Source organism: Gopherus flavomarginatus, chromosome 3 (assembly GCF_025201925.1).
Source record: "Gopherus flavomarginatus isolate rGopFla2 chromosome 3, rGopFla2.mat.asm, whole genome shotgun sequence".
NCBI classification, from domain to species: domain Eukaryota; kingdom Metazoa; phylum Chordata; order Testudines; family Testudinidae; genus Gopherus; species Gopherus flavomarginatus.
The window spans coordinates 277,673,191-277,693,267 of NC_066619.1; the positions used below are offsets into that span (position 1 = coordinate 277,673,191).

Below are 20,077 nucleotides of genomic sequence, written 5' to 3' on the forward strand. Positions count from 1 at the left end.
TGAGGAAGAGGGAGAATTCTATGAGCTTGTGCTGTACAAGGCATTATTATTTTGGGCTTGTCTCCCAAAAGGGGTTGCATGCAAATGCTGGGGGAGTCCCCTCACTGACTTCAGCCAGGGGTGTGGCCCTATCTGTGTGTGTGTGCTGCAAGAGACTGGAGATCCTAATTCAGGAAAGCAGGGAGAGGGAACCCAGGCTGGTTGAGCAGGAGAGGCTCAGTGAAATCCCAGTACATCAGGTGGGATCCAAGCTATCACACTATCATTGTATGTGAAGTTATGAAGTATTGTTGTATGTGTTACTGAAATATGTTGAGAAGTTGGTAAACACCCTCAGCCAGTCTTTCAGTTGCAACGGGGTAGGGGGGAAGATAGCGGTGATGACCCATCAAGTCACAACAAGGATCTTTCTAGCATTTGGAAGAAAGTATAAAAGAGGGAGAGTAACCTCAGCACTTGGCCTATTTCCCCCCTTTCCCCCCATCTCAACACCTGGAAGAAGGTCTACAGGAAACAGACTTTGAACTCAGGAAGTTTGGTCCCAGGCTGGAAAGGGGTCCAGTCTGTGTATTGAAGAACTGTAACCTCCTTGTACCATCTGAGACATTGCTTGAGTCGCACCTTGCTTCATCTGCTAAAGGTAGCATTTAGACTGTATTTCTAAGGTAATCAGCTTTGATCTCTGTGCCTGCTACTTTTAATTACTTCAAATCTGTCTTTCTGTAGATAATAATTTTGTTTTATATTTTACCTAAAACAGTGCGTTTTGGTGAAAGTGCTCAGGGAAACTCAGCTCAGATTATGATGTGTGGTGCATGTCTACTTTCCTAGGAAGATATGGCAAACTAAGTAATGAACTTATACTAGCCAGGCTTCTGACCAGTACAAGACAGTATCTTTTTGTGCTGCAAGGCTGGGGAACTGGGGGGAATTGGCTGAAACCTCCCTATTGATGGTCCATAAGTGGCTGGGAGATCATTCATGTAATTAAGTTGGGTGTGTTCCTGTCTGTGGATGGGTGTGTAAGTGCCTGTCACTGGCTTTTGAAGCACCACAGTGAAAGAGGCAGCCCAGGCTGGTGGGTTTAGAGGGCTCAGGGGATCCAGAGTCCAGGTTTCATGCCGGGAACCCAAGAAACTGCAGACCTGGAATTAATTTGCAAACTAGACACCATCAAATTAGGCCTGAATAAAGATTGGAAGTGGATGGGTCACTACAAAAACTATTTTCCCCCGACTGTCACTCACACCTTCTTGTCAACTGTTTGAAATGGTCCACTCTGATTACATTGGCCTCATTACCATGATAAAAGTGGTTTTTCCTCCCTTGGTATTCTACTGTTGAGAATCGCCCACTTCCACTTTAACTGAATTTCCACATTAGCTCTGACCCCCACACTTGGTAAGGCAACTCCCATCTTTTTATGTACTGTGTATATATACCTGCTACTGTATTTTCCACTCTATGCATCTGATGAAGTGGGTTTTACCCACGAAAGCTTATGCCCAAATAAATTTGTCAGTCTCTGTGAGGGAACATAACCCCCTGTCTCGTTGGATAGAGCTTTACAACTGTTTATAATGGGATCTTGTCTTGCCACCAAAGCATTTTGGGAGGTTGCTGTCACTGGTCGGATGCTATATCAGGGCCCTGATTGAAATAGTAATCTACCAGTCCCTGCTGCAGAGCCCTGCCATTGATATAAGCATCTGTAATTTTAACATATAATATTGTAACAATTATATGCTTTTAGCTTTATTAGTTTACAGGCTCATGCAAGCTAAATAAATGCAAAATAAAAGCCATGGTTTAGTTCTCAAAGAAAACTTGTTTATCTGCATACTGTGGCACTGAGTGTGGAGAAACTAGATATGAGAAAGCGGGGTATGAAACACTGACAAAAGAGGAACTAGGAGGGGGACAAGGGGTCACTTGAGTGCCAGCTGCTTTAAGCAAAATATAGTATGATAATTATTGCTTGCTTACGGTAACTGCAAGGTGGAGTTACAGAATGACCAGCTCACCCACTGCCAAAACGCATGATAAGTGTGGAAATGGCTTGCTCAATTATAGAATGACTAGCTCACCCACTGCCAAAATGCGTGATAGGTGTTGAAATAGCTTGCTCAATTATAATATTTGATGTTAGATAAGGTAAAACATTAGTTTTAATATACTGTGTTAAGCAATATCAACCCAAATATGAGCATGCTTATATGTGACGTTTTGTGGTTTTAACCTTTATAAGCTTGGTGAAAATTGTAAAGGGCAGAGCAGCCTACTCCTTGCATGGGATTACGCTGTCTCTCCCTGTATGCATACTTGTAATCTTGTAGTCTTGTTATAACAATAAAGGTGCCTCAGGCTGTCTGATCCAAAATCAACTGGGTGGTGGTCTTTTCCCTCACATCTCTAAGGTGCCACAAGTACTCCTCGTTGTTTTTAATGATTATAACTTTGCTTTATTGTAAACTTAGAACAAAATTCATTCATTTCACATAATCAACAGTTTGAGAAAGATGATTTTTTCAATTTGTTATCCAAAAAATTTTTTTTTTATTAATAGCAGCAATTTAAAAAATAGAAAGATTAATTTGGCTTGGAGTTTAGCACCAAGCAAATACAGCATATTGTAGTTTAGGAAAACCACCTAAGATCACTTATTGACTCATCAGTGGAGCGCCAAAGAGCCATTCGGACAGGGCTCACTGCACATGCAACTCCTTCCAACTGATCTTAATAGTGGCAGTAACATTATCACTGCAGAATGCTTCTCTCAGCCAGAACAACACCACTGTGGCTGCTACGTTTTCAAGATGAATGCTGTTGCCATGGTGAAAAGCTTGTGGTCTCTAGCATGAGAACTTTAAAATGCCAAGGACATCATGTGATTAGGGAAAGGTAGAACCCTTGCTTTGATATGGGAGACAGGGAAATGGGAGAAACTATTTCTAATCACCATCTTTTCTCTCTACTGGCTTTCTGAGACGCATCCTGTAATGAACGTGCAATTATAATCAAAGCATTTAATAAGCATCCCCTCACTCCCACATTGTACACATTACCGAAGGAAGCACATCGTGGGAAATCATTTTCAAAACCGTAGTACTGAATGTACTCTTAAATATATCTCACCATGTTCTGAATACATCCTCCTATTTTAAAAACTGTATCCGTAACCAAATCACGTTTAATGAGATCAAAACTCTACTCCACATTACTATGTCCCCTGCGAAATGAATACGTAGCACTACCCAAACCTCTGTATGCGTTGGCTAAATGTTAATGTATTTTGTCAAAAACAGATTATCTTCTGTGGCTAAATTATTCAATGTCATCTACAAGCCTAATCCCCTTGTGTTCTCAAATTCTGAGTGTCTGCTACACTATTTTTGTTTTACGTTCCTGCATAAATCTGCTAAACTCAATATGTTACAGCAAATTCCCCAAATCAAAGGCAATCTGCTGGCCTATAAAACACTCTTTTACTGAAAATCAAAGGGTTCAATATGGTAACAATTCAAGAAGTCAGTAAGCAATCTTTAAAAACAATGAGGAGTCCTTGTGGCACCCTAGAGACTAACAAATTTATTTGGGCATAAGCTTTCATGGGCTAGAACCCACTTCATCAGATGCATGAAGTGAAAAATACAGGAGCAGGTATAAATACGTGAAAGGAGGGAGGTTGCTTTACCAAGTGTGAGGTCAGTCTAACAAGATAAATCCATTAACAGCAGGATATCAAGGGAGGAAAAATAACTTTTGAAGTGGTAAGAGAGTGGCCCATTACAGACAGTTGACAAGAAGGTGTGTGGTCTGAAGATTGAATCACACACTACAGTATCTGCTCAAATAATCCATGCTGTAAAATCTGATCTGTTTTTGCTATACACAGTGTGGCCTGGCCTCGCACCCATTCATGTATTTCATTTCTAATAAAAATCTGAACAGTTGGTCTGATTGGATTTTAAGTGATGCAAATTTGAAAATCAAAGAGGCAGACTCCCTTTAGACTTAGTCTGTTTAGATTATAATTGTAAAGAACCGCAAATTACATTTACTGTGCTATTGAATTCTCAAGAGATTCAATATGAGTTTTACCAAATGAAAACTATTTGTCATTTTAAATTTGTTAACAGCAAATAAAAGTGTATTCAGCATGTGATGCCTTTATTATTTTAGTACAGCCTTGCAGACATAAGTAGTAAAGGTGTAATCACTTTTCACTACATGGATCACTTTGGTTTTCACAGTAATTTAATTACATTGTTTGACAAAAACAGTTATTTTTGATTATTATTATTCTATTACTCTAGCAATTAAATTAAATAGATAAATAGTATTTATATCCCCATCAGACAGATAATCATTTGGAGAGACCAGTTTGACATTCCCAATTAGAAGTTTCTTCTCAGAAATGTAAATATTCCTACTTTAAGATTAAAAAAAAAAGTTTTATGAAATATTGAGATTGTTTATCAGCCTGCATTTGACCAAAATCAGAGGTGGTTCTAATGATAGAATCCTCAACCGGAAAGTGATATCCAACAGTAGAAGTCAAAATTCTCCTTTAAAACAACTTCTTTTTACTTTTTGATCAATCTCTGCTCACATAATACCCCTTGAACTCCCATTCCTGAAGATGAGATATTCATAAAAGTTATAAGTATGTATTAAAAATAAACAAACAAGATAATTCAAATGTAGCAAACATGACAATGGAAAAGAAAGTAAAATGCTCTCCCAAATCCAAATTTCTCTTTTTTTCTTTTTTGGCATTGCTTTTCTTATTCCCCTAGTATGTTACATATTACTTGTGTTATTTGTCCAGATTAGGCCCTGATCCAGCAACTGACTGAGTGCAGGCGAACCCCTGCATAGAGCTTCTCTGAACTTTAAAAGATGTTCTTCTGTATAAAGGCATACAAACTCAAGGATGCAATAGCATTAACCACACAAAAGAAGTATATGCACACTCATACTTTCCTTATAAATATACCACCACCTTGCAGCTGTGTTAGACTTGCAACTTATATGAAAAATAAATGATCTCCCACCGTGGCTTGAAATGCAAAATAAGGAGTCACTAATTAGGGTATATTACTCCTGCAAACTCTTCAGCACATTTTAATACAGTTTGGTTTCTGAGACAGACAAATGAATAAATATATCATTTTATTTAAACATGTTTGTTGGGAATTTATCACTTAATTTATTAAAATAACAGCTTAGTTCATCACTACTATTGCCACCACTAAAAACAAAACAATAAAAATAATAAAAAAATCTCCTTAATTTGCCTGTGACATCAGTTACTGTATCAGTTCTCATCTTCCCTTTCATAGCAAAATAATGGAAAAAGTAATGTATTACCACATTTCTTACCTCTCCTCCAAAAAAAAAAAACAAAAAAAAACCAACCCCCCCCCCCCCCCCCGCCCAGCCATTTTCAATCTGACTTTCACACTGCTTTATGGCAAATGGTGTTCTTCTCTAAAGTTACCCTGCCTACCTCTTGGAACTTATTCTTCTGAACTTAAGATCTTCATTTGATACTTTACCTATAATGTCTTTATCCATGATCTGAACTGTTCTGTGCATTCTAGGCACCTACCGATCTTACTTCCATGACTGCATATCCAACCACCTATTTTCTGCAATTGACACTCCACTCTTTTATGATATCCTGAGGATTTAGTTCTTGTTCCCATCTTTTCATTTAATTCCTATTTCTAAATTCATGGCTATCATATCCATATCTCTTTCATCGTTTTGTGTCTCTCTTCCTTGCTTATTTTTCCGTTTGAGACCAAATTCTTCATTGGTTATAGATCTCCCAGACTAATTATTCTGCCTAGCAACACCTTCAAATCACCACCTACCTAAGACACTAATGCAACAACATGCCAAATCTCATTTTTTCTTATCTTGATTACTCTAATTCCATCCATTACACACTCCCTAATTTTCAATTTGACAGTGTTTAATTTGTCCAAAATATGACAACTATTCTCATTCATGCCCAGAGGCCAGAACAAACTACATCACCTTCAGAAACAGTCACTAGTGTCCTGTCTATGTCAATAAAGAGAACAAATCTCAGTGCTAATCCTATTGAGGGTATGTCTTCACTGCACTGTGAACTCATGCTCTTATGCAGGTTTTAGTCCAACCTTCCCCACCATCCATGCACACAGAAACCCCCCTCTGATGTGGATCTGTAGGTGCTTTAGGCCTAGGCTAGCTTATTCTATTGTGGGTACAGGTTTGAGTAAGACAGGCTGGAACCCTCTCCCCTTTCAGTGAGGATGCAGACAAAAATCATCTCAGCTAAGCAACGCAGGTGCTCAGACCTGGGTGTCAAAGGTTAACTGTGCAGTGAGTCTTTACCCCTCCCTGCATCATAGACACTGGACTGCACAGAGAAGCTTCTGTAGATTTGGGAAGGGGGCTCGGGGGATGAAGGGCAAAATGCCATAGACTATTTTCTCCACACACCAATCTAGGAAGGACAATCTGGCACCATATATCTAACCTAATTTCTTCTCATTCTCCAACAAGTATTCTGTACAATGTCCTTTTTCCACTCTGACCCTATCATCTAGAATAGCGTCATTGCTAAATACAATCCTCAGCACCATCAATTGCCTATCACCTCTTGCTTGACTCAAATATCTGCCATATTGATGGGTTAGATTCAGCAATATTTACCCAGATAAAACTGCAATTGAAACCAACAACATCTGTAAGATTTGGCTCAATATAGATTTAAAATAACTGTAACTATCAGTATGCAGCAATTTTCATCCACCAGGAGCAATTTTCATCCACCAGGAGCAAAATGTAGGAATCATTCATTACTCTTTCAAATGCAGCCGCCTCTGGGTAAGCCACTGCAGTCGTTCTATACCAGCAGCAATATAAATAGGGTGGAGCCTCCTTGTTTCTGTCCAAGCTGCTCTCTGTTTGCATAATTCTTCTGCTCTCCTCTTTGGGCCTCCTTCCATGCAGCCTCTTATATCTGTAACTTCCAACCCTTCCTTGTATACCAAACGACCAGTCTCCCTTCATTCAAATCCATTCTCAACACTCTCTATTTTCATGAAGACGTTCCAAGATAATAAACCAATGAAAGGCATCATCAACTATCCTTCAGGCACATTATCTGACAGAAACATACTGCCAGTATATAACTCAGAATATAAAATTATTTTCCTGTTTTCATCCATAGTTTAGTTTTCAAATATATGACACTAATGACTACCTCTAATAAAGCTTAACAACATTGTACCTCTAGCTCACCTGAAAGAATTATTAGCCACTCACATGTAAGTAGCCTCATAAATGTGCTCTGACAGGACAATGCGAGAGGCTGTGCATTTTGACTAGATTATCTAATCAAATGTTTTGCTCCCCAAAACAGCTGTACAGTGTGGGTGGTATGGAATACCCTGAATAATTATGCAAATTTGAAACAGAAATTGGTGTAAATCTACAAAAATTGCAGATTCTCCTCAGCCATATGTCTTTTAAAGGCAAAGTACCCCTTACCATTGTCACTGGCTGCTCCTTTTTTTTAAAAATAATTTGCCTAAAGATCTAAATCACACTAATGCAGATAGACTACTGTGGCGTTAGCCACCTGGCTTAGTGGCTCATTAGTAAAGAAATGACCCCTATGCATAAAACACAGCTGGGTCATTCCAAGCTAATGAGCCTTCAAGTTTTATTGTCTGGTACATCTTCAAATGGCCGGATGTGGATCTCTTTTATAAGTCTACAATTTTTACATACTAACAATTAGGCATAAAATTGAATAAATTTTAATAAATATTATGATCTGTGAACACAGAACTAAGCTATCTACTCATGTAACATCAATATGGACTTCTTTAAAAGAACATTTCTATACCATAAGATCCTGATAACAACAATGCCTTTATCTTTATTTTTTCTGCATTAGAACTTGCTTGGTAACTTAATTTAACATGCTGATAATGTACTGCTTATTAACTCATTTAAGTTTAATATTTTTACATTTTTATTCTATAATTTTAATGTAAATATATTGTAATAAAACACACATAGTTCATTCCTGCAAATTAATTTTAACTATTTATTGACTACTCACATCAGAAAGATTTACAAGATCAGAACCCAAACGCGCTCCCACAAGAAGCTAAGGCCCCAATTCAGCAAAGTACTTAAGCACTTATGTGTCTAATTTTAAGCATATAAATAGTCTCATTGGCTTCAGTGGGACTCCTCACATGCATAAAGTTATGCACCTACCTACATATCTTACTGAATCAGACCTTGTATATTCTCATGAGATGCTCAGATGCCCCCACTCCAACACAATGAGAGCAGATATAGAGTGATCCAGATCACTTAACTGAGTGCAGGTAAGCAAAAAGTGTTTTAATAATACTGCATGTAAATGTACCCATCTAGGAACAAAGAATGTAGGCCACACTTACAGGATGGTGGACTCTCTCCTTGGAAGTAAAGACTCTAAAAATGTTCTGAGGCTGGTGGTGGATAATCAGCTGACATGAGTTCCCAGTCCAACACTGTGGCCAAAAGGGCTAATGTGATCCTTGGATGCATAAACAGGGAAATGTTGAGCAGAAACAGAGATACCTCTGTGTTTGGCACTGGTGTGACCACCTCTGGAATAACGTGTCCAGTTCTGTGTATCTATTGTGTGTTTGGGAAGTGGGCGGGCGAAGCCCGCCCACTGCTAAAGGATCCCCCCTCAGCCTAAAGGGAGGACCCACAGGACCACAGAACCCACTGAGTTCGGGGGTCCAGTTCTGTGTAGCAGGGTGGTTACCTGCTTCTGCTCTGACAGGGATAAAAACAGCCCAGGAGAGGGCTGTGGCTGGGGCAAGAAGCCTGGGCTGATTAGGGAAGATAGGCTCAGCTGTGGCCAAGCCCCAAATCAGGCCCAGCTGGCCCCTATAAGAGGCAGTGAGCAAGGTGCTAAGTAAGGAACCTAGATTGGAGCAGGGCTGGGGTAGGGCCAGAGGAGCTGGGAGCCCCAGCCTAGGAAAGCCCCAGGCTGCAGGCCTGGTAAGGCCTATTAGATACTGGGTGGCAGGGGCAGCCCATGGGTAGCCAGAGGGAGGAGGTCCAAACCCCTTTGCCTGTGGTGAGTGGCTTATACTGCAGTCTGCCCCAGTGAACAGGGGCTAGATGGAGACTGGGCAGTAGCCAAGACTGAGGCTAAGTGGGGATAGTGGGTGGGGGTTCCCCTGGGAGGGGGAGACCCAGAACTATGGAGGTAGTGCCAGGGAGCAGCACCCAGTTAGAGGGGCACCGGGGTCCTGAGAGGGACACGGGGGCCAAGCGGCAGCAGGACACCATCCTACAGAGGACGCTCTGGAGGCTGGAAATGCTAATTCCCAGAGACAACCAGCAGGAGGCGCCACAGGGGTGAGTCCACACCCTTACATTCCGGTATCCACAATTCCAGACAGATGTTGACAAATTGGAAAGGGTTCAGTGAAGAGAACAATTAAAAGACTAGAAAACATGCCTTATAGTGATAGACTCAAGGAGCTCAATCTATTTAGCTGAACAAAGAATTGATCAGTCTATAAGTACCTACACTGGGAACAAAATCTGATAATGGGCTCTTCAAATTAGCAGACAAAGGTATAACAGGATTCAATGGCTGGATCTTGAAGCTAGACAAATTCAGCCTGGAAATGAGATGCAAAGTTTTAACAGGGTAATAAGCCATTGGAACAACTTACCTATGGGGGTGGTGAATTCTCCATCACTGATAATTTTTAAATTAAGATTGGATTTTTTTCCCTAAAAGATATGCTTGAGGTCAAAAAGGAATTAATTCAGGGAAATTCTATGGCCTGACTGATGCAGGTCAGACTAGATTATCATAGTGGCTCCTTTGGCCTATGGAATATATGATTTTATAAGCAACAGTGAAAATCAGACTGCTTTTTTCCAGTGTCTTTTGTACTAACTTTATATTAAATATTGTAAAATAAACATGTTTTTTAAAAAAATAGTGAATGCTTCTTGTTCTCTTACAAAAATAAGCATAATATATTAGAGATAATTGAATAAGCACTCACTGCAAGCACAGGGCCTTATTCACACCAGTAGTCTTTACTTGCATTTATGTAATAAATTACACACACAAGGATTTGCAGGACGAGGCCCTCAGGCATTCAAAATATCATTTAGCTTTAACAGGTAACAGATATCTTTAAACTGAAGTAATGTATAAGGAGTGAGTTCAGTGCTTGAATTTTATAACCTAATTTAAATTTCAGTCATTGAACATGTCTATGCAAAAGGAAAAAGGTCATGTCTGCAATGAAAACGAAATTCTCCACTGTAAAAAATCATCAGCTTGTTAATAAGAAGAGAGATAAACAAGCTAATGTTACTACCCTTTCACAATAAGCAGTAATTTCTATTTTGCTCTCTTAACAAAAAAATCAGTATATTCTCTGCCTCAGTGGTCCTACCAGCTGGGTAAAACTCAATTTTGTTTTTTCATCAAAATGCCATAATAAAATATAACTAATACAATTTTGTCCAGTTCCTTCAGTTTCCAGTGTTCAAGATAATGTGATTATATTAGATAACACGGTTTCCTCTATCAGTATCAATTTTTTTCGACTCTTCCATGACATCTCTTATCAACGACAGATTGTATAGTTATTAATAAAATAGTTTGAGAGCCAAGGGTTTCATTACATTAATATGTCTCTGGTTAATTCTACCTTACCTACTTATTCAGCTTAGCCTTAAAACCCAATTAAAATCTAATATATCTGATCCCTGGATTCTGAATACTATTTGGCAATGAATCTGACAGCCTTGTTGTAACTACATTACTACACATTGTGCCCCAAGGTATTCTAAATAACGTTTAAAAAATTCATTTAGAGCTGCAGAATTCTCTTTTGGGGCTCTTTGATTTCAGAGTGAAGAACAAATGTTTTATCATAATTCAAAAATCTAGTTATGCTAGTTAGGGCCGGATCCTCAGTTAATGTAAATTTGCATAGCTCCACTGGAACTAATGGGATTGTGACAGTTTAAACCAGCCTAAAATCTAGCCCATAGGGCCCAATTCTCCATTATGTTGGAGCTGTACTTGGACATAGTGAAGAGGGGCATCTGCAAGAGTGCCAGTTGATTCAGTGATACTTGTCTGCCCAGCATTGGCAGAAGTTAGAGCAGCAGAGGGTGCACTCTAACTTCCACCACTGACAGCTCCATTATGAAGTTTGCACCAGCAGAGGATCAAATGTAAAGTTTATTTGGTGGATTGTAATATTAATCCTAATGTGTTAAGGGAAGACTTCCCTTTTGCTTTCTACAGCCCCAATCGTGCAGTCACATACTTTTGCCTGGACATGTATGACTACATGACTTCAGTGGTGATTTGCTATCATTTTGTTACATGAATGACTTCAGTGGGGCTCAACATGGGCACAGGGGTCCGCACTAGTGGATCCAAATGCAGAGCTCTATATACTGCAATAATAAATGTATTGCAATAATGTATGTGCAATATATTATTTCAGGTTTCACTGTATATTACAAGACTAATGAACAGGAAAACCTGTTACAGATAAATGGATTATAGTGAACTCCTCCTATGTCAGGAAATTCCATATAATTTCAGTGTAATAAAATCGATGCCAAACTATTTAAAATTAATTACCTGTATCTGTAACAAGACAAAGGTGATATTTAAAATATATTTACCTGGTTATAAAATGAGTTCTAAGTAAGTTGCATAGGCTACTTGTGTGATAGTGACTCCATTGCATTTGTTTTGTGATATCCTGATATATTACAAGCTAACCCAAAATTATCATATTTTATGTTAGGTGTTCAATAAGATATCAGATTCAACTGTATTGTGAAAAAAATTCACTATTTTAAATTCAGTGTTAAAAATCCAGCCAGTTTCCCTTCCGCAAAAAAAACCCCCTGATATTGTAATAATAGGCAAGTTTTAGGAAATGGATCATATCACAGGTTATTTTTCTTACTTACATTTGTCTAGGTTAAAAAAATATCATCACATGCTGCAACTGTATGAAGAACACACAGATCTGGAAGGAAGCAGCAAAGAGTCCTGTGGCACCTTATAGACTAACAGACGTTTTGGAGCATGAGCTTTTGTTCTCTTTGGAGTCTGATCCTGAAGTTTTTTTTGCTGCAGGATGGCCACCTTAAGATCTGCTATGATGTGGCCAGGGAAGTTGAAGTGTTCTCCTACAGGTTTTTGTATATTGCCATTCCTAATATCTGACTTGTGGCCATTTATCTTTTCCGTAGGGACTGTCCAATTTGGCCGATGTACATAGCAGAGGGGCATTACTGGCATATGATGGCGTATATTACATTGGTGGACGTGCAGGTGAATGAACCGGTGATGGTGTGGCTGATCTGGTTAGGTCCTGTGATGGTGTCGCTGGTGTAGATATGTGGGCAGAGTTGGCATCGAGGTTTGCTGCATGGATTGGTTCCTGAGTTAGAGGAACCACAACTGGTTGCTGAACTCTGTGCCTTTATCTTCACACACAACTATTTCAAATTTGATGGCAATATATATATCCAGATCAGTGGCACCGCTATAGGCACCCGCATGGCCCCACATTATGCCAACATTTTTGTGACTGACCTGGAACAATGCTTCCTCAGCTCTCGTCCACTCACGCCCCTTCTCTACCTATGCTACATTGAGGACATCTTCATCATCTGGACCCATGGGAAGATGACTCTGGAAAAATTCCACCTTGACTTCAAAAGCTTCCACTCTACCATCAACCTCAGCCTGGACCAATTTACACGGGAGGTCCACTTCCTAGACACCAAGGTGCAAATAAGTGATGGTCACATTACCACCACCCTATACCGAAAATCTACCGACCACTATGCCTGCCTTCATGCCTCCAGCTTCCATCCCGGGCACACTACACGATCCATTGTCTACAGCCAAGCACTGAGGTACAACCGCATCTGTTCTAACCCCTCAGACAGAGACCAACACCTACAAAATCTCCACCAAGCATTCTCAAAACTACAATACCCGCACAAGGAAATAAGGAAACAGATCAACAGAGCCAGGCGTGTACCCAGAAGCCTCCTACTGCAAGATAAACCCAAGAAAGAAACCAACAGGACTCCACTGGCCATCACATACAGTCCCCAGCTAAAACCCCTCCAACGCATCACCAGGGATCTACAACCCATCCTGGACAATGATCCCACACTTTCACAGGCCTTGGGTGGCAGGCCAGTCCTCACCCACAGACAACCTGCCAACCTGAAACATATTCTCACCAGTAACTGCACACCGCACCATAGTAACTCTAGCTCAGGAACCAATCCATGTAACAAACCCCTCTGCTATGTACATCTGCGAAACTGGACAAGGATAAATGGACACAAATCAGATATTAGGAATGGCAATATAGAAGAGAACACTGTAGGAGAACACTTCAACCTCCCTGGCCACACCATAGCAGATCTTAAGGTGGCCGTCCTGCAGCAAAAAAACTTCAGGACCAGACTACAAAGAGAAACTGCTGAGCTTCAGTTCATCTGCAAATTTGATGCCATCATCTCAGGATTAAACAAAGCCTGTGAATGGCTTGCCAACTACAAAACCAGTTTCTCCTCCCTTGGTTTTCACACCTCAGCTGCTAGAAGAGGGCCTCATCCTCCCTGATTGAACTAACCTCATTATCTCTAGCCTGCTTCTTGCTTGCATATATATACCTGCCCCTAGAGATTTCCACTACATGCATCCGACGAAGTGCGTATTCACCTACGAAAGCTCATGCTCCAAAGCGTCTGTTAGTCTATAAGGTGCCACAGGACTCTTTGCTGCTTTTACAGATCCAGACTAACATGGCTACTCCTCTGATACCGATCTGGAAGGAGTTAGTCTAAGTTAACTGACAAGTTACCTTATGATATACTCACAAGGTATGACCTGTCACAGTAATTCTATTGTAATCCTTAAATCATAAGATGGTATGACCGGTCAGACAATAAAATTCCACTGAATACAATGCAATTACTTTGACATTTCATTATATTGTATAATTTACTTTAGTAGAAGGAAACTTGTAAGGTAGCCTATATTAGTACTGTATATCCTTTGTGTATTTCAGCACACATGTGTGATATCTTCCCCATATATGAGATAAATTAAAAACAATGTTTATTGCTGGCATGATAATTTCTCTAATATTAGAACCAAAATGCCAATACTTTTCAGAAACGCAAGAGGGCTTTAGCCACTAATCTTTTAGTTGCTCATTTATTCACATATCCTACACAACATTCAAAATAATTTATTTGTCTTCACAAACCTTTTGACTCGGATGTCTTGTTAAATATCTTGTACCTAATAAAAATCAGCTCTCCATTTTGTTTATTATTCAATTTCCTTTTATTACAGCTATACAACATCAGAATGCAGTTCTTTTAATTATGCAGAGAATCCTTATGGCATGCAAGTGTGCCCTCTTCTGGACCAAGACCATTATTTCAGAACCAGGCTTCTAAAAGTGCTTCTGAATTCTTACACTGTACTACTTCAAAAACGAACATAGTCTCATATCAGAATAACCATTAAAAGAAAAATAGTAATCCAAACAACAGTGGTAGCACTGATTAACCTGTAATTCTACACTGAAAGTGTACTTCCAAAAAAATATAACTCATCACTGCAATATATACATGGCACACATTTACATACAAGGGTATCCCATGTTTTTTTTTGTTTTTTTTTTTGCAATTTTGACATTTAATACAAGTTTTGATGTCTAATACAAAATAATAGAATTTTCAACACGTATATACAAGAGAGGCTTGGCCTTTACATGTGACCTTCAAGGAAATGCATCCTGGTTATTAAAACACCATTTTTATGTATGTATGCAGTGTAGTTGTATCCATGTTGGTCCCAGGATATTAGAGAGACAAGTTGGGTGAAGTAATAAATTCTATTGGACTAACTTCAGTTGGTGAGCGAGAGAAGCTTTCAAAATTTTATGAGAGTTTTGGAGGGGATTCGTTTTTTTTATTACAATCATTACCGGTTTTGAAGTTAGAGGAAGAACTGATTTTATACATAAAATGGATTAAATCCAAGGCAGATTTAAAATTATTATAGGTCAAAATCTGGTTAATGTAGGGATAAAGGGTATAACTCTATATAGATAAGATAACATAGATAAGATACCTCCCCCCAAAAAACATATTGCTTACATGGACCTGCATGCTGCCTGAGACCAGTCCTACATATAGCCACTTCTGTGGACAATCCCTATTATGCTAAACCACAGAAAGTACAGAATCAAGAGGAATCAAAATGGAGATACCCAAATGATACCATATGTTCCTACTAATGTCTGTAGCTTTGTTAGCCTTATATCTGGATATTACATAATTAAGAGGTCATGATACCAAAAAATCCTTAAGAGAGCAGAAAACATTAAGCCTTTTGGGAAAAATAAATTCAAAACTTGAGTTTCTGTAAGCTCACTGATTTCAGCAGACCTTTATTTTGATACATTTCCACCAAATATTGAAGATGGTTTTTCTTTACACTGAACATCTATAGGATATACAAAGATGGAAATCTGACCTGTAAAAATACTGAAATGCAGGAGAAATATGCACAAAGCAGAGGTTCACATAAAAAGCAAAATCATCATACCACAAATGATATTGTGTTATCTACAGAAAAACTTCTCTCACAACAGGATAATAAACTCCATATGACATGTAGACAAACAAAAGCAACAAATTAATGACCCATACACGTCAACTCCAACACTGAAAAGAGTAGTTAAAGAGCATTGAATAGTCACACAACTATCATCAGGGCTCACTCTGAAAGTTATAACAGGTGAACAAATAACTTTAGGCAATAGCATGTTCAGTCATTCTGGAACTGACAATCATTATCGAAGTACAAACTTTTAATCTAGCAAAGTGTATACGATACGCTATTGGAGGAGTCTTTACTCCTGTAAGCAGATGCATCAAAACAACCAAAAAATAGACTATTACTATTGAATAACTGAAATAAGAAAAGTAAAGTCTTACCCTATTCTCTACAATAAAAGAGAGGGCAGAATGAAAATGATAGAAAGATGTAATGTTGTACTGTACTGTTTATATTATCGGACAAGTCATATATTCCTTTTCTTTGATTACAGTGACTTTTACAGGAGTGGCAACAATTGTAAAGTATAAATATTCAGGAGCACTCATGGAGTGAAAGGAGAGGGAGACTGCACCTGGACCTTAAGCATATGTCCACACTGCATCTGGGAACAAGCCTTCTAGCCTGGGCGGATAGACTCACACTAGCAGGGCTTGAGCTACCACATTAAAAACAGAAGTATGGATATTGTGGCTTGGGCTGCAGCTTGGGGTCTCAAATCTGCCCCCCCTGGACTTGCAAACCCAAGCTACAATGTCCACACTGCTATTTTTAGTGTGCTAACTCAAGCCCCGCTAGCATGAGTCTATCTGCCCAGGCTGGAAGGCTCATTCCCAGATGCAGTGTAGACATACCCTAAAAAAGACAGAGAATAAGCTGAGAGGAAACTCCTTCTCTCTGACTGGGTAGACATTAGGTTCCTGAACGCATCCTCCATGTGCCAGCTATTATAGTAATTATTTACATTTCCACAGCACCTTCCGTCTGAGGATCTCAAAGCACTTAAACATTAATAAATTAAGTCTAACTGAAATACAGTCTAACTGAAAAATAGGTAAATATCTCAATTTTGCAGGGGGAGAAACAGAAGCACAGAGTGGTAAAACGACCTGAATCTATTATTTCAAGTAATAAAACTCAGATCTCCAGACTCTCAGTCCTGTGTTTAAACTCCTACACTATACTTTCTGTGATAATAGATGGTAGGTAGGTATGATCAGTGTGATAAGAAAATCTTTACGGTGACCGGTTCTTGGTGCTACAAACACAAAAGTGTGTTGTAATTGGATTTGATTAGACTTGAAGGGTCAAATCAGGTCTGGTGCTAGTGTTTTTAGCGCCCTAGGCGCATGGCCATTTCGCTGCCCTGCGTGCTGGTCTGCGGCTCTGGTTGAGCTGCCACAGCCGTGCCTGCAGGAGGTCCACCGGAGCCGTGGGAATGCCTGCGGCAGCTCCACTGGAGCCGTGGGGCCAGGGGAACCAGCGGACCCTCCGCAGGTACGACCACGGCAGGTCCACCGGAGCCACCTGCCGCCCCCCACCAGCAAAATGCCGCCCCCCAATAATCCTGGCACCCTAGGCGATTGCCTAGGCCACCTAAATGGAAGCGCCGGCCTTGGGTCAAATATACAAGGACATTTATAGGGAAAGAAGAAAAAGTAGGAAAGCAAGAGTACAATAGATTAATCTTATGGGAAGGACCTAGTTAAAATTATCAGATTCTGAAGAGCCCAATCAATCAAGCTGGAAATGAGACACCAGAAAAACCTTTGTTTTAACATAATAATTATTATTAGATGTGGTGGTTACCTGAGGATTTGCTTCCAGTTTTGTTACATGAATTAATGTAAGGTGATGAGGGATTCCATACCAAATTGCTGTGGGAGATCTATAATGCCTCTGGGTGAGCTGATAGGGTGAGAAAGGTCCACCCTTGTGGCTCCCAACGAAACTAGATTGTGTCAAAGGGCTTCGTTTTAGCAAAGCGCACAAGCACAAATTGAACTTTAACCTTAAGTACGTGCCTAAACCCTCTGCCTTTAATGGGATGGAAGTGCATGCTAAAAGATAAGCATGCCCTTAAGAACTCTGCTGATTTGGGCCTAAGAGGGGAAAAGGATAAAAAAGCATACCCTGTAAGAAGACAGCTCATAGCAACTGAAGAGGAAGGGAACCTGAGGAGGGAAGTGTGTTTTGTTTTCAATTTGGGCTGCTCTTTTTATTCAGAGATTCAAATATTTCTCAAATGGTAGGTCATCACAAATAGCGTTCTCTCAATCCAAGTAACAAAGATTCTATGTACTACCATGCTCTGTATTTGACATTATATGTAAACAAACTGTTTCTATAACTAAATATATCAAGCCAGCTGAAAACTAATCTTATTTAGGCTGAACTAGGCTAAACCAAACAAAAATAATCTAGAGTCCAAAAACGCAGAAAGAGATTTAAAATACCAGAAAAACCCACCTCAGAATGTTTTATAACACCCTCAGTACCCTTTGTTCTACTGAACAAGTCATATAATCTGTAAAGTATAATATATAATAGTTTATATAGATTGTAGTGGTACCTAGAGGAGATGACAGAAATTGTGAACTGCAGACTATTTGCTATTGTACTTTCGTGAAGACATAACCTTGCTCATACAGTTTTATTTATAGGCTGCATTGTTTTTGTTGAATATCCCTTTTGTCCATACATCCATTTTCCCCAGAACTGACAGTCAAAACTGTGTGTGTGTGTCTGTGTGCATGGAACATTCACTTTTCAGTTCAGGGATTGCATATTCTTTTGCATGTCTACTATATCCGGCAGTAGTAGAAATTAAAAATAAACAAACACCACAATAGAAGTATTATTGGCCCTCTGAACATAAGGAATTAAGTTCTTGTTCTGGGTCTCTTGCCCTAGCATAGGTGCTCTGAGGAAGAGACAAAAGAGGGAGAATGCCTTTTGAAATACAATGTGTTCCACACGCTGGTCATGAGGGCTGGGTGAAATTTAGGTTTTGGAAACTTTCAGTTATGTTTATATTTTGCTGTTTGCTGCTTGTTTAGATGTATGCTGATAAAGATTTGCTCCTACTGAAAAATCCTGCTCATTATTGTTAAATTTCTTCCTAGTAACCCTGCTAATCCCTGGTTACAAGGGATGTGAGATTTCAGACTCATACAAATACTGAGGACTAATTAAAAACAGAAATTAGTAAAACTTGATGTTGTGGATAGCTTAGCAGCAGGAGAATGAACAGTTCCCAACTACACCTCTACCTCAAAATAACGCTATCCTCGGGAGCCAAAAAATCTTACTGTGTTATAGGTGAAACCGCATTATATTGAGCTTGATTTGATCCGCCGGAGCGTGTAGCCCAGTCCTCCCCCGGAGCGCCGCTTTACCGCATTATATCCGAATTTGTGTTATATCGAGTGGCATTATATTGGGGTAGAGGTGTATTTCCAACTGATGCTGCAACAGCAACACCAGTAGGAATATTAAGTGAAGCAAATAGGATACACACCCCAATGGTAGAAAGAGCTGTACCACCCTGTATTAAACTCCAAATGCGGAGAGGGTTCCTGAAAAAACAGGACCAGGAAATGACCCTGATCCATATCTTGAAACATTTGAAAATTTGGAAAGAGCACTTAAGTTGAGCAATAGGCCTTCTGGGGGAGCCTTAACAGATTAGTGACTATAATCTTCTCAAAGATATAATCTATAATCAGGCATTCTGTGTGGGCTGGGAGAGTGAGGAAGGTTATCGTGGCAGTTTAGAACAGTTAATTCATGATCTCAAGCCATGGCACAGGAATTGTTTTTGCCTCTACAGTCAGTGGCTGTAAACAGAGCTTAATCAACTCTGCTGCTTCTCCAGTGGAGTTGTGTCAGAACTATATTGTTTCCGCTGGCTGGAGACAATGACTGAATTTGAGGCCACTGGCTTGTCAGCCTAGGTGAGCACATGACAGGTAGATAATTTCCTGGTTTCAGAGATTGATTGTGGAAGTGTGACATTAGCTAGGAAGACAGAGGTCTGAGTGTTCAGATGAAGAGAATCCAGGAGAGTTAATAAAGGAAAAAACAGAAAGTTTGCTGATGTCTTTTGAAAGACTTGCAGTGGGCCAAATATTTTCCCAGTTTAACCCTGACTGCACAGAACTATACTGAAAACATTGAGGATTCCACTTGGGATAGACAAGGCTCTGGGTAACTCTCTCTTGGGAATTCAAGGGGCAGTGATAGCTGCCACACAAGCTGGTGCCAGCTCTTGTACAACATCAGGGAAAAGCAGCACCTGGGGCTGTTTTTCATGTAGGTGGGAGGGTCATGGCT

General features: G+C 39.7%; 1 protein-coding gene across 3 annotated transcripts in view; it reads right to left on the bottom strand.

Annotated features, from left to right (window-relative positions):
- CTNNA2 (catenin alpha 2) overlaps positions 1–20,077 on the bottom strand; it is an 828,797-nt gene that overhangs the window by 503,025 nt on the left and 305,695 nt on the right. The window lies entirely within an intron of this gene.